Genomic DNA, 27,743 nt, shown 5'->3' on the forward strand with positions numbered 1-27,743 from the left:
TACAAACACTCAACCGGCAACAAACTCATAACTGTCCACTGACACGTTACACTTCACAGTTTTACAGCAGGAGCCACAGACACCTAAATGTCTGAACACTGAGAGGAGGTGAAGAGGAGGCGAAACTGACTGTGCTTTCCTGCTCTGCGCTCACACTGTCCTGCGTCCCTCACGCTCATAGGACACGCCCCCAGGACACACCCCCAAAACTCATTTTCCTCCATTTTCTCTACATGGCTGCTCAGTTCAAAAGCGACATTATGAATGAGCTCTTAGTCATCAATATGCACATACCTCGGTGTAGATAAGTCTCTTTGTTTTGAAATCTTTCTATGGAATCTATGACATCATTAGAACGTGCCTGTTATCAGTCCTTGGCAGGAACACGGCCATAGCTGTACTCTCTCAAGCTGTAATGATGTCATTATGTCACATGAATTTGGGAACTTCGGTGACCCTGGCATCCTCGTGCCTTCAAAACTCCCCTGCCCCCCAAAACTCCCCCTGCCCCCCAAAACTCCCTCTGCCCTCTAAAACTCCCTCTGCCCTCTAAAACTCCCCCTGCCCCCCAAAACTCCCTCTGGCCTTTAAAACTCCCCCTGCCCCCCAAAACTCCCCCTGCCCTCCAAAACTCCCCTGCCCTTTAAAACTCCCCCTGCCCTCCAAAACTCCCTCTGCCCCCCAAAACTCCCTCTGCCCTTTAAAACTCCCCCTGCCCTCCAAAACTCCCCCTGCCCTCCAAAACTCCCCCTGCCCCCCAAAACTCCACTCTCGCTCCCTCTCTCGCCCCTCTCTCTCCTTCTCTCGCCCCTCTCTCACTCCCTCTCTCGCCCCTATAACCTGAAACCGTCCTGCTCTTTGTTTGACCAGCAGACAGAAGCAGGGCATGAACACTTTAACGGGGGGGGGAGGACAGACGGGCCCAATATCCTGTTCCCATCGCCAGAATAATCTAAATAAACCACCCGCTGTAACCCTCCAGGCTGCCGTTACAGCCCAAAGCTGAGTTCTCTGAGACCTGCCCAGTTCACACACACACTTCAGAATCCGGCTGACCTGCTTTCTCCTGCCTCTTTCTGCACAGATCAGGGTATATAAAACACCCCCAAACCCAACCCCTCCCAATCTGGCCCTGAAGCTTCCTACTTCCTCCTGCGGTACTGCGGAGCGACAGACGGTCACGTTCACACCGCAGGAAGCTCTTATCTGAGGCGTGCATCTCCTCCCGCTCACTGTGAGCTCCTTCCCATCCCAGCCTGGGGTCAATGACCAGCCTCGCTCCTCTGCCGCTCCTCTGCCGCTCCTCTGCCGCTCCTCTACCGCGACTCTGCCACTCCCCTACGGCGACTCTGCCGCGACTCTGCCGCTCCTCTACCACAACTCTGCCGCTCCTCTACCGCTCCTCTACCACAATTCTGCCGCTCCTCTGCCGCTCCTCTACCACAACTCTGCCGCTCCTCTGCCGCTCCTCTGCCACGACTCTGCTGCTCCTCTACCGCTCCTCTACCGCGACTCTGCCGCTCCTCTGCCGCTCCTCTACCACAACTCTGCCGCTCCTCTACCGCTCCTCTGCCACAACTCTGTCGCTCCTCTGCCGCTCCTCTGCCGCGACTCTGCCGCTCCTCTACCGCGACTCTGCCACTCCCCTACGGCGACTCTGCCACAACTCTGCCGCTCCTCTGCCACTCCCCTACGGCGACTCTGTCGCGACTCTGCCGCTCCTCTACCACAACTCTGCCGCTCCTCTACCACAACTCTGCCGCTCCTCTGCCGCTCCTCTGCCGCGACTCTGCCGCTCCTCTACCGCTCCTCTGCCGCAACTCTGCCGCTCCTCTGCCGCTCATTAGTTGGCAAGCGAGCGGGCGGGCGGGGGGAATGGCGTGTTCCCATATTTTGGAGAACAGGGTTGGAGTGGGACACTTCAGCATCTCAGCCAATAGATTAGATTGCCTCATTGATTATTTATTAAGCAGTCTGCTCATGAATAATTCATGGTGTGGATACTGTTGCAGTGTATTGCTGAAAGCCCTTAATTAGGGGTATCAGAGCTAATTCAGCCGGCCCTGCAGACAGAGCTGTGTGTGAGAGGCAGTGAGAAGCTGCCACTAATAATGCACAGGCCACACATGCTCTGATTGGCCAGTCCAAACGCATAAAATCTGATAGCAAAGCGTGATGTTGCTCAATTAGCGACCCGTGCTCCACTCCCGTCCAGCCTGAGCAGTAATTCCTGTCTGCTGCTTCCACAGCATTCGTGCTCCGGTGCTGCCTGGGCTTCCGCAGAGTGTTTCTGAACACGCATCTCATTAGTGCTCAGGTGTGTGAAGTGCAGCACTTGCGCCTGATTAATGTACCTTAACGCCATCCATGCTATTATATGTCTGTCACTTACCCCTGCGCTGTGAGGGTAACCTGCCCTGTGGGGCTAACATCCCCCTGCGCAGTGAGGCTGACATCCCCCTGCGCTGTGAGGCTGACATCCCCCTGCGCTGTGAGGGTAACCTGCGCTGTGGGGCTAACATCCCCCTGCACTGTGAGGGTAACCTGCCCTGTGGGGCTAACATCTCCCTGCGCTGTGAGGGTAACCTGCCCTGTGAGCTCATCTCCCTGCGCTGGAGGTAACCTGCCTGTGAGGCTACATCCCCTGCACTGTGGGGTACCTGCCTTCGGGTGCTAACATCCCCTGCGCTGTGAGCTGCAGCACCTGCGCTGTGAAGGGTAACCTGCTGCTATTAGGCTGACATTACCCCTGCACTGTGAGGGTAACCTGCCCTGTGGGGCTAACATCTCCCTGCGCTGTGAGGGTAACCTGCCCTGTGAGGCTAACATCCCCCTGCGCTGTGAGGGTAACCTGCCCTGTGGGGCTAACATCCCCCTGCGCTGTGAGGGTAACCTGCCCTGTGGGGCTGACATCCCCCTGCGCTGTGAGGCTGACATCCCCCTGCGCTGTGAGGGTAACCTGCGCTGTGAGGCTGACATCTCCCTGCGCTGTGAGGCTGACATCCCCCTGCGCTGTGGGGGTCAGACCTGCGCTGTGGGGGTCAGACCTGCGCTGTGGGGGTCAGACCTGCACTCCTGCTAAGAGCTCCCTCCTGCCTCTCCAGCCCCCCAGCATGGAGCGGGGGCCGACAGGGTGTCAGAAAGGCCTCCTGCCCGGGCTGGGCGATATCGGGTTCACTGTGGGTCGCTGCTGCAGGATGTGTCGTCAGGCCGCCGTGCCCACCACCTTGGCACGAGCTACATCCACCATGGGCCCATCCACACACTGGCACAGAGCCTACAGATACCAGACCATGGGGCCATCCACACACTGGCACAGAGCCTTAACAGATACTAGACCATGGGGCCCATCCACACACTGGCACAGAGCCTTAACAGATACCAGACCATGGGGCCCATCCACATACTGGCACAGAGCCTTAACAGATACCAGACCATGGGGCCCATCCACACACTGGAGCAGAGCCTTAACAGATACCAGACCATGGGGCCCATCTACACACTGGAACAGAGCCTTAACAGATACCAGACCATGGGGCCCATCCACACACTGGAACAGAGCCTTAACAGATACCAGACCATGGGGCCCATCCACACACTAGAACAGAACCTTAACCCCCCCCCCCCCCCCCCCCCTCCAAGGCACTACACTTGGCGAGTGACCACAGGGTTGGCATGCATGCACACGATAGAAGTCGTCATGGTAGCTGGGGGGGGGGGCGTATTTGTAACCATGGTAACTCTGGTATGCAGGTAATGTGAAAAACGTGGGGTAATCGCAGCCCTGTCACGTCCCGCTCATGCTGTTCAGTGCAGCTGTGCTCTTTCCCAAAGCACTCAAACCTGCCTGGGAATGGCGTGAAGACGCATAACCCGGGGGGCGGGGGGGGGGGGGCGGGGGTGGGGGGGGCGGGGGTTTGGCAGACTCTCGTGCACACACTAGTCCTAGGTATGAGTGTGGTGTGTTTCTCCTAAACCCTCCTGTTATTCGTTTAAGTTCTATCTATGAAGTCGCAAGGGCTGAAGCTCAAGTGTTGGCTGGCGCAAGCCTGTTCTACAAAACCTTCAGATGTCGGACCAGCCTGTTCCCTGCGTGTATTTCACAGAAAACAACTTTGATAAGCAGCTCCAGTGCGGTTAATGTTTAACAACGGACAGATGAAACATTAAAAGAATTAAGGGAGCGTGGAATGCTGGTATACATCAGGCAAAAAGGGGGGGGGGCATGCTTGGGTATCCTCTCAGGGTTTGCGAGTGGGGTGGGGCGGGGCGGGGTGGGGCTAGTGTAATTATGTCACTGAAATACATTTAACACTTTACAAGAACTTTGTTTTCAGTGAAGTTAAAATGTTTATTTTAGAATGGTCAGCAATCTACAGGAATCCCTGTGGTGTATTTAAAAGGGTAGAAAAGTATCTGAAGCAGGTCTGGACGGGAGGGCAGTTCACTACAACGTGCATCCCCGTACGGTCTCTCTCTCACACACAAACACAAACACACACACACTCATACATACATACACTCACACACACACTCACACACACACACACATGCACACTCACACATACACACACACTCGCATACATGCACACTCACACACACACACACACACATGCACACTAACACATACACACACACTCACATACGTGCACACTCACACACACACTCATACATACATACACTCACACACACACACATGCACACACACAGACATGCACACTCACACATACACACACACACAGACTCTCTTTCATTCTGATAACTGTCTACTTTGCTAATCTCATGGTCTCTCTTACTCCCTCCCACCGCCCCGCCTCCCCCCCCCCCCTCTCAGCCTCTCTCTCTCTCCTGCCTGTGTACAGGGGCAGAGTATTTCCCTGTGCACACACACCTGAGCTCTCACCTGGAGTGGCATGCAGAGTGTGTGCGGTATGTAGGTGAGTCACCACACGCGCTGGGCCGAGGGGGGGGGAACAAAACTTGGGGAGGAATGCTGCTGTTGCCATGGCGAGGGCGAGCTGACAAGGGAGGCAGTTTGCATTGCGTTAGCGTGATGAGCCCGAGAGAGAGAGAGAGAGAGAGAGAGAGAGAGAGAGAGAGACAGAGAGAGAGAGAGAGAGAGAGAGAGAGAGAGACAGAGAGAGAGAGAGAGAGAGAGAGAGAGACAGAGAGAGAGAGAGAGAGAGAGAGACAGAGAGAGACAAAGAGCGCGATGCATTCCAGTCCCAATGCATTGTTTACCTAACAATACATGCCCTGAAATTGGGGGGGGTGTGAAACCTGTGCTTTTGAATGGGTTTTTTGGGAAGTTATGTGACCGGGTGGGGGGTGACACATGCACACACATACACAACCTACACAGCACACTACAACAACACACACTCATGGAAGGCTGATTAGTACAACACATGTGCTTCATTGGACATAGGGTTAGTTTTGCGGACAGTTTACGATCGACCGACACGGATGGCATGGCTGCAACACATCGCATGCACATACACAAACACACACACACACACAAACACACACACTCATGCACATATACACACACTCATGCACATGCATGCACATACACACACACTCACGCACATGCATGCACATACACAAACACGCACACATACACAAACACGCACACACGCACATACACAAACACGCACACACACGGGCTGTAAAGCAAAGCAGTATATCAGCTGTAGCTGTTCTTGCTGTCCCCCGCCCCTGTTTGCTTTGGCTGGGACGCTGCTATGATTGATTCAGCCTGGGGAAGAGGGGGTTTGGGGGGGGGGGGCTGTAATCCTGATGGCCTCTCTACACACCTCCACCCTGTCTGAGATTCCAGAACCCAGACTTTCAAGGAAAAAAAAACTGTAGACACTGAAACAACACAACATGGGTCCACTTCTAACGTCCACACTTGTCTTTAAAAATAAAAACAATTAAAAAGGGGTTTGACTTCTGTCAGGACAGATAATGCAAGAAGTGCAACATTTTAAAAACAGTTTGAATGCATACAAATATAAAGGAAATGTTCTGCATGCCAACGGCACATTTGACCGGCAAATGAGGAAGTGGAAGGCTGTTATAGTGTGGTGGGGGGGTTAGGGTCACAGGCACGGGGTGGGGGAGTTAGGGTCACAGGCACGGGGTGGGGGGTTAGGGTCACAGGCACGGGGTGGGGGTGTGGGTGGGGGGCATCAGGTGAGGGGGATTTGGGTCACAGGCACGGGGTGGGGGGGTTAGGGTCGCAGGCATGGGGTGGGGGGATTTGGGGTCACAGGCACGGGGTGGGGGGGTTAGGGTCACAGGCATGGGGTGGGGGTGTGGGTGGGGGGGCATCAGGTGAGGGGGGATTTGGGTCACAGGCACGGGGTGGGGGGGTTAGGGTCACAGGCACGGGGTGGGGGGGTTAGGGTCACAGGCACGGGTGTGGGGGGTTAGGGTCACAGGCATGGGGTGGGGGTGGGGGTGGGGGTGGGGGGGAGCTTCTGAAACACAAATACCCGCAGAGTCCTGGACCAAGTGGGGACATGATTTACACGCTGGAAAGATGGTCTAAGATGGTCTGCTCTAAGACTTCCACAACTCTCTCTCTCATCCACTGTCTTTCTCCCCCTGTCTCTCTCTCTCTCCCTGTCACTCTCTCATCCACTCGCTTTCTCCCCCTGTCTCTCTCTCTCTCTCCCTGTCACTCTCTCATCCACTCTCTTTCTCCCCCTGTCTCTCTCTCTCTCCCTGTCACTCTCTCATCCTCTCTCTCTCTCTCTCTCTCTCAGTGAACACCTTCCTGGTGTTTACCACCCTGCCTGTTCTCAGAACAGCGTTGTTGAGTCAACACAGCGCGGCTGAGTCTGCGTTTCCCAGACAGAGACGGCACGAGCACATCCGTGACTCCGCCCCTTTCCTATCCGGGTTCATCCCTGCGCGTCCGTCACACACACCATTCTTGATGACATCTGAGGATGGCAATTGGGTCGGACACACACACACACACTCACACACTCTACCACACACACTCACACACGCACACACACACACACTCACACACCAAACAAGGACATAAATCAGGCTCTACTCAAGATGGAGCAAACTGCATGTCTGTTCTTCATGACTCTACTATAAACTGATTTGACCAATCAGAGCTGTGGGAAAAGGAACATGCCACTCCCTACCAAAGGCAGGTAGGTAGAGGATGACCAATCATAACAAAAAGGAAAAATTCTGATCGATCTCCCTCTTTTACAAGGCAGACTCCCTGACTTGCAGTTCACCCTGACACCAAAGGGGGTGACGGAGAGCATAAAACGAGATGACAGAAGACAAAAAACAGAACATAAAAGAGAGAGAGTGGATGGAGAAGAAGGGAGAGGTGGACAGAGGGGAAAAAGCAGATATGAGGTAAGGAGGGGGAGGTGTGTAGCACCACATCAAAAACACAAGATCAGTGTCATCACCGCAGAGCACGTTCACTCCCAACAGGCAGAATGCCCCCCCCCCCGCAGAGGGCCATTTACACCCCCCCCAACCTCCACAGCCTGCCAATTACAGACTGACCAGACAGTGAAAACACTCTGTCAGAGCAGCTCCCAGCCCAAGAACTCAGCACCTCACACAGGAACAGCCGGTCTGTCTGGACCCTAACCTGAACCCTAACCCTTTCAGATGGTCTACAGGGCCTGTCTGGACCCTAACCTTAACCCTAACCCTTACAGACGGTCTACAGGGCCTGTCTGGACCCTAACCCTAACCCTAACCCTTTCAGACGGTCTACAGGGCCTGTCTGGAGTTTCACACTTAAACATTTCACCCAAGAAAAAACTAAAACCAAAAAAAAAACCCCCAACAAACTTTCTGAGAAGCAGTTGCTCTGACTGACATGTCATATTAGCTCATGTTAGTTATTCTACATCCTTTGCCGTGTCTTCCTTGTAAATATGTTTGCGTTTGACCCGAACCCAAGTCTTCACCTCATGGGTAACAGAGCTGATGACCAGGCACTTTACCACCGTGAAGCACGTGAAGCTCTGCCTGGTACTCCAATGCAAATAAACAATAACAGGAGACCAACTACACAGAAAAAACAAGCCACTCTCTCTGGTGAAAAGAAGATACATTATATTCCCTTATGACTGTTATGTTCCTCACTACAGAAGCGATCCTTGGGTTCTCCTAACTCCTGTACTCACTGTCAGGGCTTGTCTGAAGGTCTGTCAGCCGTAATTCAAACTGGGTGATGGCACGAGGTGCCAGTCAGTCAGAATTCCAATCAGTCAATCGGTTGTAGCATGTTCTCTATAGCAGCTGTTCCCAAACCGTGAGCTGTGAGATCTTTGGGAATCAACGTAGTTTTAATTTTTTTATTTTTTAACAGTAGGCTATATAATATTCCCAGGCAGAATGATATTCATTCACACTGGTCAAATTAAACACTGCAGCTGATACAAGCCCTAAGATCGTTACAGCGCACGTGCCATTCAGGCATACGTTAATTAAGACATTATAATTCCATATGTGAACAGGTGACACATTATATTTAAAAAATGAGTTGGTCACAAATGTAAGAGTATTCATTCATTAGCCCTTTGAAAAGTCATGTTTTGGTATGTTTTTTTTTTCAAGTAGTCAGTGTTCTAGAACTCTTTCAGTCACCAGCAGTGACTGTGACATCAGCATTAGAATGTTCAGTTCACAACATTCTAATCACATCTGTGATCTCACACCTTAATGGGATCTGATGGCTATGGGCTTATAAAGCTTACTGCAGCACTCGAGGGAAAAGTGGGGGAAAAAAAGGTAAAGCTGAGAAAATTCATCCCTGACCCCAGAAAGAGAAGCTGTTTGTTTGCAAACACTGCAACTGAGAGGGACACACAACCTGACCCATTCGACTGTTTGGGCTCACAACATTACCTCAGCCTTTAAGAAAAGGCACACTGTGTGTTTATGAAAATAACACAGGACAGCAGAGCTGTATCACTCCTGTTCCCTAGGAGACGGGACACACTGTGTCTACATTCACACATCAGTCGCACAGCGAAACGTGGATGTTCACTTTAACCCTTTGAAGAGCGTGTTTTTTGGGATTTTTTTCAAAATTCAAGGTCAGTGTTCTGGAACTCCACTGCTCTCAGTCACCAGTAGTGATTGTGACATCAGCATTAGAATGTTCAGTTCAGAACATTCTAATCACATATCTGTGATCTCACACCTGAATGAGTTAAAGGCTAAATTCTACAAAATATACACAGAATATGTCGACGCTGTGTTCACACTGCCATCCTGTAACTCAGAGTGAAGAGCGTTTCCTTTAAAGAATAATCTTTAATCTCACAGCCCTGAGCAGAATGCTGCGCAGGTACGTTATCGGATACCTGTGTGGCGTGAGACAGAGGAGCTCTGTGTGCCCGGCATTTTGCGCCTGATGTGGCGAGGCCTCCTTTGTGACCCGTCTGCTCGGCATCAGCATTTTTAATTAGCACAAAGCGATTAGTGTGAAGCTCCAACCAGGAAAGGCTCACAAATCATTTCCTCATTTATCTACGTTATTCCTGTGCTTAAATTACTGTTCACAGATATCTCTAAAGTTACATATGTACAGAACACTCACATACACACACACACACACACACAATTACATACATAATCTGACCTGTCATTTCATACTAAACTATTTAAAGTCCTTTCACAAGCACAAATGCCTTGCAGGCAGTAAAGGGGAACATGAAATCAGCTGTAGGTGAGTGATTCTAGTTCAAAAGCAATGAAAACAATAACATCATAAAATACAGTTTTTCCGTATAACTGGTAGTTTGAAAAGGTTGAGTTTGTAACCCCCCCCTCCCCCGGGACCACGCCAGACGCGACCGGTTAAATCTCTAACGCCACGGACGGATCACAACAGGTTGATTTAAAGCCAGGAGAGCGTGAGACCGAACTCTGAGCCAGTTAGCGCCATAGCGCAGGAGCGAGCGCGTCTCTTACAGACTGACCTGGAGTGGAAAACCGTCCCCTTCTGAAACCGCTCCTTCCCGCTCGGGTGAGTCCTGGGGTCCGGGTTCCTCGGGTTCTTCTTCAGAAACGAGAAAGGGAAGAAGGGAAAGTGCTGAGCTGGCGCTCGGCGGAGGCGAGTGGCGGTGCGTAGGAGAAGCCGCTGAGCTGCCGGGACTGATAAGGGGGGGGGTGCGGCACTGACGGGACTCTAACGCTCTCTGCCTCCGGTACGCTGCCCTCCTGGACTTCTTCACCACGTCTGACAAGCGGCCGCAACCAAACATCTGAGAGTCTTGTGATTTCTGCTTCTCTCCCTCCCTCCCTCTTCCCTCTCTCTTCCTCCTCTCTCTCTCTCTCTCTCTCACCCCGCCTCGTCTTACTTTCCAAACAAACCTTGCTCCTCCCACTGTCCAGGTACAGCGGAAGGAATGTTCTCTGTCTCTCTCACTCTCTCTCTCTCTTTCTCTCTCACTGACTCTCCTCTCTCTCTCTCTCTCTCTCTCTCTGTACTTCCAAACAGTCACTCTATCTCTTCTCTCAGTCCCCAGAGAGTAAGTAAGGCAGCCCCTGCCCTGTGTGCCTGGCCTGTATGTTAGAGAGTGTTCCCTGCACGGATGGTAGGACAGCGATGGGGGGGGGGGGCAAGCCCACGGAACGGGGGGGCAGGCCTGGGTACGGGGGGGGCACTCTGTCACCTGCAGGCCTCCTGTCACCAGCACAGCTGACTATGCAAATGAGCCCTCCTTCATGCCTTCTCTTCCTTTATGATGTCATAGTTGCCAGTCATATGCTAATGCAGCGGTGAGCGAGTGCGTGTGTGTGGGGGGGGGGTATGGGCGTGTGCTTGCTGTTGTCATGGTTATATTGTCTGGTGAAGAGGTTGGCTGCAGGGAGAGAAAACTGACCTTTCAGGTTGTGTTTCAGGATTGTTGCCCCAGGAGACAACACACACTCACACACACTCTCTCTCATACACACACACACACATAGACATTTCCACACACACTCTCTCTCTCACATACATACACACTAACTCACAGACACACACACAAATACTCACAGACACACCCACCCAGAAGCAGGCTGGGTGTATATGTATTCCTCTGTGGTGGGGGGTAATCCATGTTTCCTATCTTGTGTTCACAGCCTCTCCTGTGAGCGCAGCTGGAATAATATTCTTGTCGGGGCCCGTCCCCAGCCCCCCCCCTACAGGCCAGATCCTCCCCATGTGGGGGTACCCCACCCCCAGCCCCCCCCCCCTCCCCGTGTGACCGCACGCTGGCCCCAGACGATCTGGAAGCACAAAACAAACGGCTAACCAAACAAGCAGAGCCCGTCGCCACCAGCCCCGTTATCTCAAAGGAGGATCTGTTCTATTCTGGAACAGCGCCCAACCGATCAGCCATCTCTGCAGGACAGTGACCCCCCCTCACCCCCCCAGCCCAGGCCGTGACCCCCCCCACCCCCCCAAAGCACATGATGCACACAACAGAATGCCTATTGTATCAATCTGTGGAAACAGAAAGTCACTAAATGAGCATGGCTCGTAGTTTTTGTAAAGGAAACAAAATGAAATCTACTGCTTCACATCACCAATCTGAATTTCTGACTGCATACCTCCGCTCTGTAGTCACTCCAACAATACGTCCTTTGAGTGTGCAGTGACGTCACATCCAAAGCCCTGACAAGCGCCCTGATTGTCCGAATGACTCATTTAAGAAGCGAAGATGCCAGCGTTCTGTGACTCGCTGTAAGAACAGTTCTGATTTAAAAACAAGACCAGGTTAGAACCTAGTATATGGCTGGACCTGACACACGTGATCCAGATAACTTCATAACTCGGCCGACCAATGATGTAACTTCATCACTCAGTCACTCAGTCACAGACATTCGCGTTTATAGGGCTGGCCCCGCTGTTGCGGTCCAGCCAATAAAGAACACTACTGAATTTTAGACCATTCCGTCTATTTTTTTTTTTTTTTTTTTTTAATGACAATGCCACAGTTTTGCTGTAAATGGTTTCTGGCTAATTCAGGACCGAAGAATGGCAGTGCCGTGTTCTAGAACTCGTTTTCAGAAGGATCGTCTGGCCTGGGAATGCCGCGGCTGCATCCTTAAGCTAGCAGGAGAGATTCCGTCTCCTTTAAGGCCTGAGAACTCTGGGGATTCACTGCAGAGCTCATAGCAGCCGGTCCCTGCCTCTCATATGACCCTTCCTGAAAGGGTTTCTGGGTTCTGTAGGCCTGAGGGTTTCTGGGTTCTGTAGGCCTGAGGGTTTCTGGGTTCTGCAGGCCAGGGGGCAGAAGCTTGGGTGTTACTAACACAGGGTTACTCTCACAACACACACAGCTAGTTCTGACAGCCAACATTATTTCTGAAACATTCGCCTGTTCTTATATTTCAATACACATACAGCCAGAGCTTGTGCAAGGTGTCAGATCAGTACTGCTTCAACTAGGGTCAAACAACAGAGCCCTGAGCCAGACATAAATAGGTCTCTCTCTCTCTCTGAAACATATCCGGGGGCAGTGCAGGACCTGCCGCCCAATTCCAGTTTTAAAGTGGGACAGGCTATCCCATCTGCCTCTCTGCATGTTTGTAATCAGGTGATCTGCCTCTGACTGCATTCAGGCATGACCCATAATAACCGAATACCTGAATACCTCTAACAAAATAAACAATGTATCATGGCACAGTTCTGTTAAATCAGAAATATTACATATATATATATATGTGGGTTTAATTTACCCCACAGGAAGATGTCTGTTTCAAACACACAGGGTTATTTCCGGAAGCTTCTGTGTGCTTCGTTCACTGCAGCTTTGTGACTGAGGCCTTCCAGACTGCAGAGCACAGTCTCTTTGTAACAGGATGTGAGTAAAACAATGAACCCCCCTCCAACAAAACCAGTAGAATCCCTTTCCTCCCAAAAAACCTGTCGAGTCTCTCCGCCCCACCACCCCGCCAGCCCCCCCAAAAAAACCTGTTGAATCTCTCCTGCCCCCGACTCCCAGACAGAGAACACCTTCAGACAAGTGAAAAACAGGCCGGACCGGGACGCTGAGGGGGGGCCCAGGTTCAGCGTTAGAGAACGCCGCTGCAGACAGGGAGCTTCCACCCTGCTTACTGTGCTCCAGCTGCAAATACACCTCCAGCCTGTGCATTACAGCCCTGTGCATACGCTATGCTCAGCCTGTGCATTACAGCCCTGTGCATACGCTATGCTCAGCCTGTGCATAACAGCCCTGCGCATTCGCTATGCTCAGCCTGTGCATTACAGCCCTGCGCATACGCTATGCTCAGCCTGTGCATTACAGCCCTGTGCATGCGCTATGCTCAGCCTGTGCATTACAGCCCTGCGCATGCGCTATGCTCAGCCTGTGCATTACAGTCCTGTGCTGGAGCCCTGCGCATACGCTCTCCGCAGCCTGTGCATTACAGCCCTGCGCATACGCTATGCTCAGCATGTGCATTACAGTCCTGTGCTGGAGCCCTGCGCATACGCTGTCCGCAGCCTGTGCATTACAGCCCTGTGCTGGAGCCCTGCGTATACGCTCTCCGCAGCCTGTGCATTACAGCCCTGCACTGGAGGCCTACGCCTCTGCTCTGTGTGTCACCAGGAGATCGTAATGGGGCAATTACAGGGTTTTAAGTTAAATATAGTGTTCCCCACTGAGACAAAATAGGAGTTCTTTGTGTACACAGTGGACAGTGAGGCCAAAAGAGAATGCTCTGTCCCGTACTTTGTATTTACCGTCACTGGTCCTTTGGGTTTGGGTTTTACCGGAGCTATATAAAGGTAAGATATGGTTTCGCTTTATTTTCTAAGCGCATAGAGTTGATTTCTATTTTAGTGACAAAGGGGAGGATTACATTTTTTAAAACAAAAAATTTGGGAGAAAAGCTACAGATCATCACCGCCATGTGTCAACATGCTGGGTTCCTACATCACACTAGAGGAGCAGAGCACACAGTGTCTGACTGATGCAATGCAGAAACAACACAGACACACTATAGTACATACACACTTAGTAGCACACTCTTATACACTCTGTAGCACACACACACACACACACTCAGTAGTACACTCTTATACACTCTGTAGTACACACACACACACTCAGTAGTACACTCTTATACACTCTGTAGTACACACACATACAATGTAGTACACTCTGTCTCAGCCTGCACAACCCTCGCCTGTCTGACTGATGGTACTCACTATCTTCCATGGAGCTGCGTGGCAGTCAGGCTCAGTGGTTGCTGTTTGGGGCCACTTGGGGGGGTCCCTGCTTTCTGAGACCCGCAGGCCTCCGCAGAGAAGTCGCACATGCAGCTGCGCAACCCTGCGTTAGCTGCACGTAAGCAGCGCTACCCCGCGTTAGCTGCACGTATGCAGCGCTACCCCGCGTTAGCTGCAAGTATGCAGCGCTACCCCGCGTTAGCTGCAAGTATGCAGCGCTACCCCGCGTTAGCTGCACGTGTGCAGCGCTACCCCGCGTTAGCTGCACGTGTGCAGCGCTACCCCGCGTTAGCTGCACGTGTGCAGCGCTACCCCGCGTTAGCTGCACGTGTGCTGCGCTACCCCGCGTTAGCTGCACGTGTGCAGCGCTACCCCGCGTTAGCTGCACGTGTGCAGCGCTACCCCGCGTTAGCTGCAAGTGTGCAGCGCTACCCCGCGTTAGCTGCAAGTGTGCAGCGCTACCCCGCGTTAGCTGCACGTGTGCAGCGCTACCCCGCGTTAGCTGCACGTGTGCAGCGCTACCCCGCGTTAGCTGCACGTGTGCAGCGCTACCCCGCGTTAGCTGCAAGTGTGCAGCGCTACCCCGCGTTAGCTGCAAGTGTGCAGCGCTACCCCGCGTTAGCTGCAAGTGTGCAGCGCTACCCCGCGTTAGCTGCACGTGTGCAGCGCTACCCCGCGTTAGCTGCACGTGTGCAGCGCTACCCCGCGTTAGCTGCAAGTGTGCAGCGCTACCCCGCGTTAGCTGCACGTGTGCAGCGCTACCCCGCGTTAGCTGCACGTATGCTGCGCTACCCCGCGTTAGCTGCAAGTGTGCAGCGCTACCCCGCGTTAGCTGCACGTGTGCAGCGCTACCCCGCGTTAGCTGCACGTGTGCAGCGCTACCCCGCGTTAGCTGCACGTATGCTGCGCTACCCTGCGTTACCTGCACGTATGCAGCGCTACCCTGCGTTAGCTGCAAGTATGCAGCGCTACCCTGCGTTAGCTGCACGTATGCAGCGCTACCCTGCGTTAGCTGCACGTATGCTGCGCTACCCTGCGTTAGCTGCACGTATGCAGCGCTACCCTGCGTTAGCTGCACGTATGCAGCGCTACCCTGCGTTAGCTTAGCATGCATAAATATGTAATACACAAGAGTGAGCGTGATAACCAGACACGATAACCAGAAGAGAACAAGACCTTTGTGTTTTAGAGACACAGCAACAACACAAAGACTGGAGGGTGCTGAGCAGAGCAGAAAGCGTGAACACGACCGCGCTGCACACCCAGCGGCGAGCGCACGCTCTTCAGCGCACTTTATCCGCTCACGGTATTTGGAAGGAAAAGCATGCTTTGCATGGCTGGGCTCTGAGCCAATCAACGATCATATCTGGGGTCAGCTGTCAGCACGTGGGCAGTCCGAGTTACTTCACCATGGAAAGGACCCTGCTCTGTCAGATCAGTAGCTGAACTGAGGTGACAGTGATGTCATTCTTTTCAATCCCAGCATTCCCTGAGCTTGTCCTGGGTCCAGTTTATGCAGAAAGAGGTCATTCTGTGGAGATCTGACAGACGCATTCTGTCCATCACCTCAGATCACAGCCCCCCCCCCCCGTGCTGTCTGGCTGAACTTCAGCCGCTTCTGTCTTTCATTTCTTTTCTCTTTGTTTTGGACTTTTTCCTGATAAGCAGGAGGCTCGTTTTGCGGGTGACTGAATTTGGGGAAAGGGTACCTGCTCTCTAGGCCAGAGAACATTCCGGAGTTTTGGCTCTTTATCCATTCAGGCTGGAACTCGACAAGTCTGTCCATCATGACCCATGCAGTCTGCTCTCTGGGGCAGGGCTTTCTACTGCAGCATTTTCTGTGTGTGTGTGTGTGTGTAAGAATGCTTGTGTGTGTGCATGTGTGTGTGAGCAAGCAGCGTTCAGCACACAGAGCAGCAGTGTTTAGCACACAGAGCAGCAGCGTTCAGCACACAGAGCAGCAGCGTTCAGCACACACAGCAGCAGCGTTCAGCACACAGAGCAGCAGCGTTCAGCACGCAGAGCAGCAGCGTTTAGCACGCAGAGCAGCAGCGTTCAGCACACAGAGCAGCAGCGTTTAGCACACAGAGCATCAGCGTTCAGCACACAGAGCAGCAGCGTTTAGCACACAGAGCAGCAGCGTTCAGCACACAGAGCAGCAGCGTTTAGCACACAGGGCAGGCAGCGTTCAACACACAGAGCAGTAGCGTTTAGCACACAGAGCAGCAGCGTTCAGCACACACAGCAGCAGCGTTCAGCACGCAGAGCAGCAGCGTTCAGCACACAGAGCAGCAGCGTTCAGCACACACAGCAGCAGCGTTCAGCACGCAGAGCAGCAGCGTTCAGCACACAGAGCAGCAGCATTTAGCACACAGAGCAGCAGCGTTCAGCACGCAGAGCAGCAGCGTTCAGCACACAGAGCAGCAGCGTTCAGCACGCAGAGCAGCAGCGTTCAGCACACAGAGCAGCAGCGTTTAGCACACAGAGCAGCAGCGTTTAACACACAGAGCAGCAGCGTTCAGCACACAGAGCAGCAGCGTTCAGCACACAGAGCAGCAGCGTTAGCCTACGGCTTCAGACATTTCAAAACAAGCAACATGTTCCTGTTAGGAAGCAGACTCAGAGATTTGTTTTTGAATCCACTGTTGTTGTCTGTACTGAGAGGACAAAACATGAAAACCATGGCATGCATTATGAAAAACACATGGCGCAGAAAAAAAGCATTTATGAACGACAACGTCTGCCAAAGGTCCAAACAGTAATAAAACGCATCGACATACATGTTATTTTTTTATACAAAGACAAAAATGCTTTGTGTAGGTTATGTGTCTGCACACTATGACATCACAATGCACATAGTCCATTCTTCCCATCTGCCTATCAATGGGTTTTTTGCAGGACAAAGGAAGGGATTTAAGTTGGGCAGGGGAAAAAAAATTCTAAAGGTCTGGTAATATGTTCATTATTCCATTGCATTATTTTTTTGACATGATTCATTTCCCAAACAGATTCCTTTATCTAGAGCAACTTAACACAGCTTACATTTTTATATATAATCCATTTATACGGCTGGATATTGTACTGAGGACTTAAATCATTTACTCAAGGGTAGAACAAAAGTGCCCCACCTATGACTTAAACCTGCAACCCCTGAGATGCAGTGCCACCTGCAGACATGTATTGCTTGGTGCCCCTGAGGGGTGCATGCTCCCCGGCCCCAGTACAGTCTTACAGACCCAGCACAGCATTAACAAAAACACATCCAGACTGAACCAGTCATCTGCTTCAACATCCAGTTCAGTTTGGAGGACTTACGCAAACTGAAGCAATAACACCATGTTTTAGTGGAAGAACTGTTTGGCTATTTTTTCACGTCAATGTTTTACTTTGACGTGTCGTTTAAGACTGAGCACAACAACAGTCCTCCTCACATCTTTATTATTAACAGCAACTGTTTCCATGCCGCCTCGAACCCTTGTCAGCCGCGGCCATGTCAGGTACAGACCTCTGAACCTGTGATGCGTATCTGTTGGCACGCCTCCGTCTCCTCAGTCTAGTCAGACGGGGTTTACTGCCAGACATGCTGCATGTCAGCGACACGTCAGCAGTGCGGAGCTCAGTGCCCTGTATCCTGGGAGACCAGGAGCAGCCTGAGAGATAAGGCCTGGCTGTAAACATGGAGGAACATGGGTCCCCGTAGCATTTAGATCACACTGGAAGCCTGTAGAACAGTGTGGCAATTAAAAGCGCCCAGACTTGGTGAATTATTGTGCCTTTTGGGTTTCCATAGTTACCACAACAGAAAGCCCACCTGGATCACTGGACTGATAGGGGCAGTGCTTAATTTCACACAAAGCTGAGGTTAATGATGTCATCAAATTAGCAGTCAGCAGCTGAGCAGAATGTGGTTATCATGTGACCATCTTCGGGTGATTTGTGTTCCCACTGGCAGATCTGTCTCACGCTTCACCCTGGATGTGTAATTATCTTTCAGCTGAGTGGTCTGTGCGCGTGCTCTGAAAGCAGATTAGAAAATGGCATCCCCCTTTCGCCCCTCGTTTGGCAGGGCCGTAGCCAGACGTCACGTATAAGGAGGAATCGCCTGTCAGACCTGCCACTGTAAACACGCGGAACAGGGTTCAGAGCCCCTGAAGCCTGGCTGGGAAAGGGTAACACTAGATCCTGACTCAGGCCGGGGGGGTGGATGGGGGGGGGCTGTTCCTCTCCATTAGGGAAGTTGTCATGGGGACGGAGAGAATCTTCCACCTGGCTGGACTCAGAGGAACAGAAACCACTCAAGCAAACTGATCTAAAGATGGCCGCCAGCTGTCGCCATGCCAACCACCCAAAAGCCGACGCAACACGTGCCAGGGACTGGAAGAGGACACCCTGCCCTGCGAAGCAGACAGCTGTGCCCCCCCCCCCAGAATCCCCCAAACGCAAGCTCTGTGCCCCCCCCAGAATCCCCCAAAAACCAAGCTGAACAGCTGTGCCCCCCCCAGAACCCCCAAACGCAAGCACAAACAGCAGGAGCACCCCGTATCCAAAGAGTGTTAATCACATCTCTGAAAGACCACTTTTACGCAGAAGAGCAAACCACAAAATCCACTTTCCTCTTTCTTTCTTTCTTTCATTCTTTCCCTCCTTTCCCTTTTCTGTCATTTTCTTTCACCTTGTGTTATTCTTTGCAATCGTGTACAGTGCTACAAAGTGACTTGCGAGCTGAAATGTTAGCGGTGAAGAGATAATATTACAGCTTTTCATCTCAATCATCACCTGCTGATATTCTACCCCCGACACACTCACACACACACACACACACACACACACACACACACACACACACACACACACACACACACACACACACACACACACACACACACACACACACACACACACACACACACACACACACACACACACACACACCATATACAGTTTCAACACAAATCTGGCAAAATTTCTTAATAATGACTCACAAAAGCCACAGGGTCATACAAATAAGCGATCCGTGGTATAAAAGGTATATTATATATCACCTCTCCCTGACAATCATTTAAAACTGAACTGTGATAAACAGGTACAGCTGAAGCAGGAATCTAACAGATGGAAGGTGGAGGAAAGCTCTCATACCTGAGCTCCCTCAGGCTACTCACCTGCTCTGAGCTGCGCTGGCCCGGAGTGTGTGTGTGTGTGTGTGTGTGTGTGTGTGTGTGTGGGAGAGGATGGGAAATATGACTGCCCACTACCTGAAACAGACTGCTAGCCTCTGTCATAATGAGGGAGAGAGGGAGAGAGGGAGAGGGAGAGAGAGAGAGAGGGAGAGAGAGGGAGAGAGAGGGAGAGGGGAGGGGAAAAAGTGAAGTGGAGCCGCCATTCTTGGTCACCTTGGAGACGGATGCTTTTTCAAAGGGGTCGGCCAATCAAAAACACTGGCAATTGTGCTCGGACAAAAAGTCATGTGACGGCTGGGCTGCTGTTTGTGCAGAACAAAAAAAAGGGGAGGGCCAAAGTGTGAGAGAAAGGAAGCGTGTGTTAGCCACAAAGGCCCTGCCCACCCACCCCGCCCACCCCCCCCCCACGCCCCCCCCGCCCCCCACCCACCCCCCAACCGCACCCCCCAACCTCTCAGGCAGGTCAGTTTCAGTGGTGTTTTTATATGAGCGCTTTTGCTGACCTGTGTCAATCCCAGTAACTCCACTGCTAAATTGCAGCAGGTTTTTTTTTTTGAGGGAAAAAAAACTTAATTAAATCAAAGCTAAAAAACAAAGTGCTTTTTCTGCACAGTTAATGTGTTTTTCCCCCAGTACACAACACACAATGGGCCTCATTCACAAAACTTTTCTTAAATTATTCTTACCTTTGTTCTGAAAAATGTTCCTACAAAAAAACAATGAGATTCATGACACATGTGCAGACCTTTGTTTTTGTGTATATTCCAGGTGTATGGGACAATGAATGCTGGCTGTTTGTACATTTTATGCACAATCGTGAACAAATACAGATAAGAAAAAAATTATGAATGCCGAAATGTTCTTGGAAACATTCTGACCCGCAGTTTACGATCAAATGTGATCGTACACGTTTCATCAATGAGGCCCAATGATCCTATGCTTGTCCCTGCAAGCTCAATACATAGAAATCTTACAGGCATACTATTCAGGATTTTTACCTTGAAAATATTATAAAACAACCATATTCAGTCATATCTATGATGCACTGGCAGTCACAGTCTTCGCAGACATTTGCTGACTGCCGGTGGGGGGGTCAGGTTAGGTGTCGGGTTAGGTTTCAGAGCGGCTGTAGCAAGCTACTGCAATGGCGGAGGTGAAGAATCACAAGTACAGCGAAGTAAAATGACAAGCTGACAGGGCTTGTCCAAAAACTCAACAACCTTGACATGCCTTTTCCTCGATGGCGACAGCTGTCGAGAAATAGAGATATAAAAATAAAAACGGTATAAAAATGGAGGTGAATGGGTGGGGTTGAGGGCAGAGGACCACAGCGAGGCAGAAAACCCTGCACAGTATGCCTGTCAGTTACAACACAAATACAAACTGCACAGAATGACCCCAGGTCTGAAACACCTGATGTTATTTTTCATATAATAATGGAGGGTATTGACCAGGTTAACATGCAGAAGGGGACATCCACTCATTACACTGCAGACATGCAGCAGACACACACTTATCCATATTTACTGACGCGACGCGGGTTAAGTAGCCTTGCTCAAAGGTACAATGGCAATGTCCTACCTGGGAATCGAACCTGCAACCTCTGTGTTACAAGCCCAGCTCTGCATTCATACCGAACAGACACATTCTGATGTGAAAATAAGCCCAGGGAAAATGTTTGCTTGCACACACTCGATCTTCTGAAGACCGCTGAATTTGTGGGAGTGGTTCTTGGTCTGACTAAACTCTCTCCCTCTCGCTGCTTCATCAGTCTTACCGCAGAGAACCTCCGCACAGTTCTGCAGCTCGGCTGAACTTAACGGCCTCACACCCACCCGCACATTTCTGACAGATCAATCATTAACAGTGGTTTCATCATGAGAATGGGACAATCCTCCCCCCACCCCTCTCTCTGTCACAACACACACACACACACACACTCAGTAGGATCACAGGTTCCCAAATTTCCGCCATTAATGAATCTGGAGAGTGAAAAGTGGCACAGAACAGGCAGCGGGGGCGAGATCGGCTTGTTTTCCCCCTGCTGCCGGTGTGGCTCCCGGAGGAGCGCACAATGAGGCTTTGTCCTCGCGCCGGGAGCGGTTGGTTCTGCCAGAGCACATCGGCCGTAAAGATAAAAGCCCCGCAGGGCGGAGAAAGCAGAAGTGCGTGCGCATCTTTTTTATTATGGTAGCGCTTTTAAGCCAGAAAGCCTGGGCTGGAGTGGCAGGGGATTGGCTGATAGGGCCACAGGTGCTCACTGCAGCGACAGCGGATTGGCTGATAGGCCCACAGGTGCTCACTGTAGCGACAGCGGATTGGCTGATAGGGCCACAGGTGCTCACTCACTCTGCAGCGACAGCGGATTGGCTGATAGAGCCACAGGTGCTCACTGCAGCGACAGCGGATTGGCTGATAGGGCCACAGGTGTTCACTGCAGCGACAGCGGATTGGCTGATAGGGCCACAGGTGCTCACTGCAGCGACAGCGGATTGGCTGATAGGGCCACAGGTGCTCACTGCAGCGACAGCGGATTGGCTGATAGGGCCACAGGTGCTCACTGCAGCGACAGCGGATTGGCTGATAGGGCCACAGGTGCTCACTACAGCGACAGCGGATTGGCTGATAGAGCCACAGGTGCTCACTCACTCTGCAGCGACAGCTTGCTCGCATGAGAAAAACAAACACCACGTAACCATCAGGCCTGGAAAAGAATGCTGCCAAACCTACCAACCCACTGCTTTCAAAACACAAATTTCCCAGCAAAACATATATAATCAGTCATAAATATGATATGGGTTCAGCAAACTTTAGAATCTTAGAATTGCCACCTGATTCCCCCTTTGAAAACCAGGTGGTAATTCATCCATAAAGTGATATAACACCATATCTCTGTGCCATGTGCCTCTTAGTGTTTGCATGTCGTGTGTGAGGCACTGTAGCCCAAAACCGAACATAGGGCACAGACACAGCTGGTTGTAACGTGATGATGTCACTTGGGCAGTAAATGCACCATGGCAACAGGGCGAAAGATTCCGTATCAACTCAAAACAAAAGAAAAAGTGGAAAAATAATTGCCAGCTAAAAAAAATCCACCTTTGTACAAGTGGGCCACAAGTTTACCACACAAACGCACACCAGGACCAGAACTATGAGAACAAGATTAGCCAGCCTGCCCTCGGCCGTAACCAGAAGCAGATTCAGCCGTGTAAATAAAGGCGGCTTACTCAGCTCCTGCTTCACAGCAGAAAGAGGCCGTTTCAGTCAGCCGAACCCTGCTTTAGTAACCGGGGGCCCGGCTGGACCGGGACGAGCGCAGGGTGCAGCGCCCCTCTCCGGTGATATGGTGCAGCCCTGTGCTGATGAAGAGATAGTGGCACAGCCTCATCAGTGCTCCAGCTGTCTGCTCCAGCTGCATTCCCTAATGGGGGGGGGCAGGGCAGGGGGGGGGGGGCAGGGTGGGGAGAGGCAGCAGGGATCTGGCTCCACAGGGTGAAAGGTTACTCATGTGCACCTGATATTATATCCTAAAGAGAGCAGACCTGGTGGGGGGTGGGGGGGGGAGAGTGGGGCGGAGTGGGGGTGCTGGCTCCAGAGTGGCTCCTCTGAGTCCAGTGGCATGACAGGGTGTGGCCCCTCTGCACTATCTACAGTGTATCTGTGCATGACAACATCAGTGTGTGTATGTGTGTGTGTGTGAGTATGAGTGTGGGTGCATGTGTGTATGCGTGTGCACGTGCGTGAGTGTGCGAGTGCATGTGCAAGTGTGTGTCTGTGTCTCTGTGTGTGTGTATGCATGTGTGTGTGTGTGTGTGCACATGCGTATGTGTGTGCGTGTGTGTGCGTGTGTGTGCATGTGTGTGCGTGTGTGTATGCTTGTGCGAGTGTGTGTGCGTGTGTGCGTGTTTGTGTGAGTGTGTGCGTGTGTGTGTGCGTGTGCGAGTGTATGTGTGTGTGCGGGTGAGTGTGTGCATGTGTGTGTGTCTCCCGTTGATACATAGGACAGCAGCTGAACAGATGACTCACCCAGGAGCGATTAGAGTCGGGAGTGAAAGATGGAGGAGGTCCAAACTAATTTAACACGCTGTTTCCAGCGTTAGGGAAGGGAGCAGAACGAACACACACCAACTCAGAGGAAGAATACCAATCCAGTGTCACATTCCCAGCTTTGGGATAAATGTCTCCTTATTCACTTCCCATGACCAATTACTATTGATTAGGCAATTTATTACCAAAGATTACCAAACTTATCATGGCGAACACAATCATATTTCATTCAAAAATGAAAAGCTACCAAAATAATTTGGGATAACAGTAGAAGACTGAGGCCTGCCACAGGATTTTGGTTGAAAATAACATTGCAAAGCACTATACAGCAGGACTGACTGGCAGACACACCGTGTCTAAACCCAGCATGTTGTGCAGCTGCTCCAACCTGTACCAGCTCTGTACCAGCTCTGTGCCAGCTGTGTACCAGCTCTATACCAGCTCTGTACCAGCTCTATACCAGCTCTGTGCCAGCTGTGTGCCAGCTCTATACCAGCTCTGTACCAGCTCTGTACCAGCTCTGTGCCAGCTCTATACCAGCTCTGTACCAGCTCTGTGCCAGCTCTATACCATCTCTGTACCAGCTCTATACCAGCTCTGTGCCAGCTGTGTACCAGCTCTATACCAGCTCTATACCAGCTCTGTACCAGCTCTGTGCCAGCTCTATACCAGCTCTGTACCAGCTCTATACCAGCTCTGTGCCAGCTGTGTGCCAGCTCTATACCAGCTCTGTACCAGCTCTGTGCCAGCTGTGTACCAGCTCTGTACCAACTCTATACCAGCTCTATACCCGCTCTGTGCCAGCTGTGTACCAGCTCTGTGCCAGCTCTGTACCAGCTCTATACCAGCTCTGTGCCAGCTGTGTACCAGCTGTGTACCAGCTCTGTGCCAGCTGTGTACCAGCTCTATACCAGCTCTATACCAGCTCTGTGCCAGCTCGATACCAGCTGTATACCAGCTCTGTGCCAGCTCTGTACCATCTCGATACCAGCTCTATACCCGCTCTGTACCAGCTCTATACCCACTCTGTACCAGCTCTGCAGCTTCTTTACTTAACTCTAGCGTGTTTCTTTTGCACCTCTGCACTTTGAACTAATGCACTTGTTGTACGTCGCTCTGGATAAGAGCATCTGCTAAATGCCTGTAATGTAATGTAATGCACCAGCTCTTTCTGTACCAGCTCTGTGCCAGCTGTATACCAGCTCTGTACCAGCTCTGTACCACCTCTGTGCCAGCTCTGTGCCAGCTCTATACCAGCTCTGTACCAGCTCTATACTAGCTCTACACCTGAAGATCTTTGATTTCATGTCAAAAATAACACCTTCTCCGTAATTTACCTCCGGTATTTTCAGAAAGAAAAGGCACGATTACACACGTTCATAATTACGCTATGGAAATATGTTGCCTAACTCTATGCCTTCATTAACATAATCCAGTTTCTACTGCTTCGCATGGTGAGCCAGAACGTTGACTTACTCGTGCTGGTGTTGACTTATGACACAGGAGACTGTAGGGGCTTCAAGTTGACCGATCCACTGAGGTCACATCTGCCGGGAAGAAAATCGCACACGGCATGCTATGATCCATCATCCAGTTAAAGTTTATAAGTCCTTGAACAGTGTTGCTGGTGGATACTTTAAATCACAACTTCCTAACTCTAATCGATTTAACATTCTTTTCATTTCGTTAAATAAAAAATAAAAACATCACAAGACATCTGCAGGACATTTTTTTCATGTACAGTAGTTTTCTGCAGAATTAACAACAAAACTATAAATATTTGTAGAGATTAAATAAATAAATAAATAAATAAATAAACAACGTAATGCAAAATTTCACATATACTGCACACGCTCCAGCAGCTCCGATATTGTACGTACAGCTAGTAACTTCACCTAGCAAGCTTAATACCATAATAGATGCTGGCTAACTCTACTTTCTGTCGCGATTCAGTGTCTCTTCAAATAAAGCGAACGTTCCTTTTTCATACGTTTTTATTGTGAAAAATAAAAATAAGTTGATAGATTTGGTTTTAGTTTATATCTATGTTTTCATAGTAAAATGAGGAAATATGCTAATATTGAATGTTTTGTTTCCAGTTTAAGACTTATCAGCGAATAAGCAAAATGAGATGAGTTGTTGATACTTAGGGGACTAGCTAACGCGTTAACTTATTCCAAATAACTTGTTTTTTTGCTAGAAATTTCAAATATCTTACCAATTTACGATTTTCCTCTTGTCAATCAGAAGTTACTCCTCACTCTGCTTATTCCGTGTTTATTTGTACAGATTTGTCTAACACAGCAGGTTACTGCTACATTCTTTGGCTCGTCCACAGGCTGGACCTACGATTTTTTTTTGCATCACTCCTCGGAATCCGCATGCTGCATCTTAAAGGGATGAACCAAACTGGTATTTTGGCCGATTTTTAATTAAAGTTAATTTAGCTTACATAGCGAACTATACGTGACAATTCGTGTACATTTGATGAATTAAATAATTAGCTTATTGTACATATATAATTCCCTAAGTACCTATATTTAAAAGTAGTATATGATTTTTGGTTGATAAATGACGTTGGGTTGCTAACTGGCTACCTTCCTTCCTTCTCTGATCGTTTGTAAACGTTAGCTACTTTGATATCTCAACTCTATACTGTTACAGGAAAACAGCAGCTAAAATGTTTCCATTTATCACAATAACATTGCTGTTTAGCTCGCCTTGTAATTTCTTTCGAAAGCTTTTGGAAGTTTGATACGGGTGGTTCGATGACACTTGCCTTTAATTTGCTTGATACTTCCTGCTGAAGCTCCTAGCAACAGGTCTACCCATGTCCCCCTCCCCTGCGGGGTCCCTCTCATAGCAACCGCAAACAAAAGGTTGACTGGACCGCGACACGAAAACACTTCACATCCCAAAGACAAACAGGCCCAACGTCTGTGGAACACAGGAGACCTGCGCAGTCCCCTTGGGATTCCATATTCCAATAAAAAAACAACACGCTGTAAACTAAATTATATACTAAATTAATATATGGAAGAAATGTATGATATTTTTATGTGCATAATTAATTAGACTAAGCGGTTATGTCAGACATATAGTGCCCTCCACAATGTCTGGGACAAAAATGTTGTTTTCTTGAGTTGAGTACAGAACTCCACAGTTTTAGATTTATAATCAAATAAATCACATGTGGTTAAAGTGCACATTCTCAGCTTTCATTAAAAAATGAATTTGCATTTCACCATGAAGAAATTTCAGAACTTTTCTATATTTCTATAAAAGTTCTGTCATTTCTACATGGTGAAAACAAAAAGTATAAAAACACCCTTTAATAAAAACTGAGACCATGCACTTTAACCACATGTGAATTGTTTGATTTAATTGATTACTTTTCTAAAATTGTTGACTACAAAGCAAAATCAAGAAAAAAAAAGTTTGTCATTTTCCCAACCATTATCAAGGACACTGCATGCCCGCTCAGCAAGAAGAAAAAAATCCAGACCCCTTTAACTTAGAACTTTGAGAGAGCTCAAATTCACCCGTGGGAAGGTCGTAGGTTCATACCGTGCAAATATGTGAAAAGCTACACTGTAGCTGCCGACATGATCCACATTTTCCGCATAATTTGATCGGTCCCCAGATAGATAGAAAAAAATTCCCTGAGATGCGTCTGTAGGATTGCACGTAGCAGGCCCTGGAGGCTGTCCGTACGGGCAGCGGAACAATACCCTGCTTGATCCCTCTGTCTTATCGCACTTCCTGTCAAAACCCTGCGCTAATCTCTCTATTTTATCACACTTCCTGCCGGGCTACATGCACAAACACAAGATTCTATCACTGCTTTGCCCTAAAAGTAATTCTGTGAACATCCATGCTCTCTTACACACCTGCACTGGGACCTGAACCTCCATGCTCTCTTACACACCTGCACCCGGACCTGAACCTCCATGCTCTCTTACACACCTGCACTGGGACCTGAACCTCCATGCTCTCTTACACACCTGCACTGGGACCTGAACCTCCATGCTCTCTTACACACCTGCACTGGGACCTGAACCTCCATGCTCTCTTACACACCTGCACTGGGACCTGAACCTCCATGCTCTCTTACACACCTGCACTGGGACCTGAACCTCCATGCTCTCTTACACATCTGCACCGGACCTGAACTCCATGCTCTCTTACACACCTGCACGGGACCTGAACCTCCATGCTCTCTTACACACCTGCACTGGGACCTGAACCTCCATGCTCTCTTACACACCTGCACTGGGACCTGAACCTCC

The 27,743-nt window shown here is 50.3% G+C and overlaps 1 protein-coding gene and 1 long non-coding RNA gene across 6 annotated transcripts in view; one reads left to right on the forward strand and one right to left on the reverse strand.

The window, feature by feature from the left end:
* LOC135241799 (uncharacterized) overlaps positions 1 to 11,796 on the forward strand; it is a 21,173-nt gene extending 9,377 nt beyond the window's left edge. The window contains exons 3-5 of one of the 2 annotated variants that reach the window (XR_010326113.1): positions 4,835 to 4,937; positions 7,244 to 7,395; positions 11,134 to 11,796. This is a non-coding gene — a long non-coding RNA (uncharacterized LOC135241799). The remainder of the gene's footprint in view (positions 1 to 4,834; positions 4,938 to 7,243; positions 7,396 to 11,133) is intronic. The other variant, XR_010326114.1, reaches the window with a different exon arrangement.
* Positions 1 to 25,814, reverse strand: part of rassf7a (Ras association domain family member 7a) — a 38,402-nt gene extending 12,588 nt beyond the window's left edge. The window contains exons 1-3 of one of the 4 annotated variants that reach the window (XM_064312485.1): positions 25,673 to 25,814; positions 24,931 to 25,001; positions 9,987 to 10,066 (exon numbers count right to left, since the gene is read on the reverse strand). The gene's annotated coding sequence lies outside the window, so the exon portion shown is untranslated. Of the gene's footprint in view, positions 1 to 9,986; positions 10,585 to 19,389; positions 19,524 to 24,930; positions 25,002 to 25,672 lie in introns of those variants that run through there. The other 3 variants (XM_064312488.1, XM_064312486.1, XM_064312484.1) reach the window with 3 other exon arrangements.
* Positions 25,815 to 27,743: the final 1,929 nt, after the last annotated feature.

Source organism: Anguilla rostrata, chromosome 16 (genome assembly GCF_018555375.3).
Source record: "Anguilla rostrata isolate EN2019 chromosome 16, ASM1855537v3, whole genome shotgun sequence".
In the NCBI taxonomy this organism is placed as follows: Eukaryota; Metazoa; Chordata; class Actinopteri; order Anguilliformes; family Anguillidae; genus Anguilla; species Anguilla rostrata.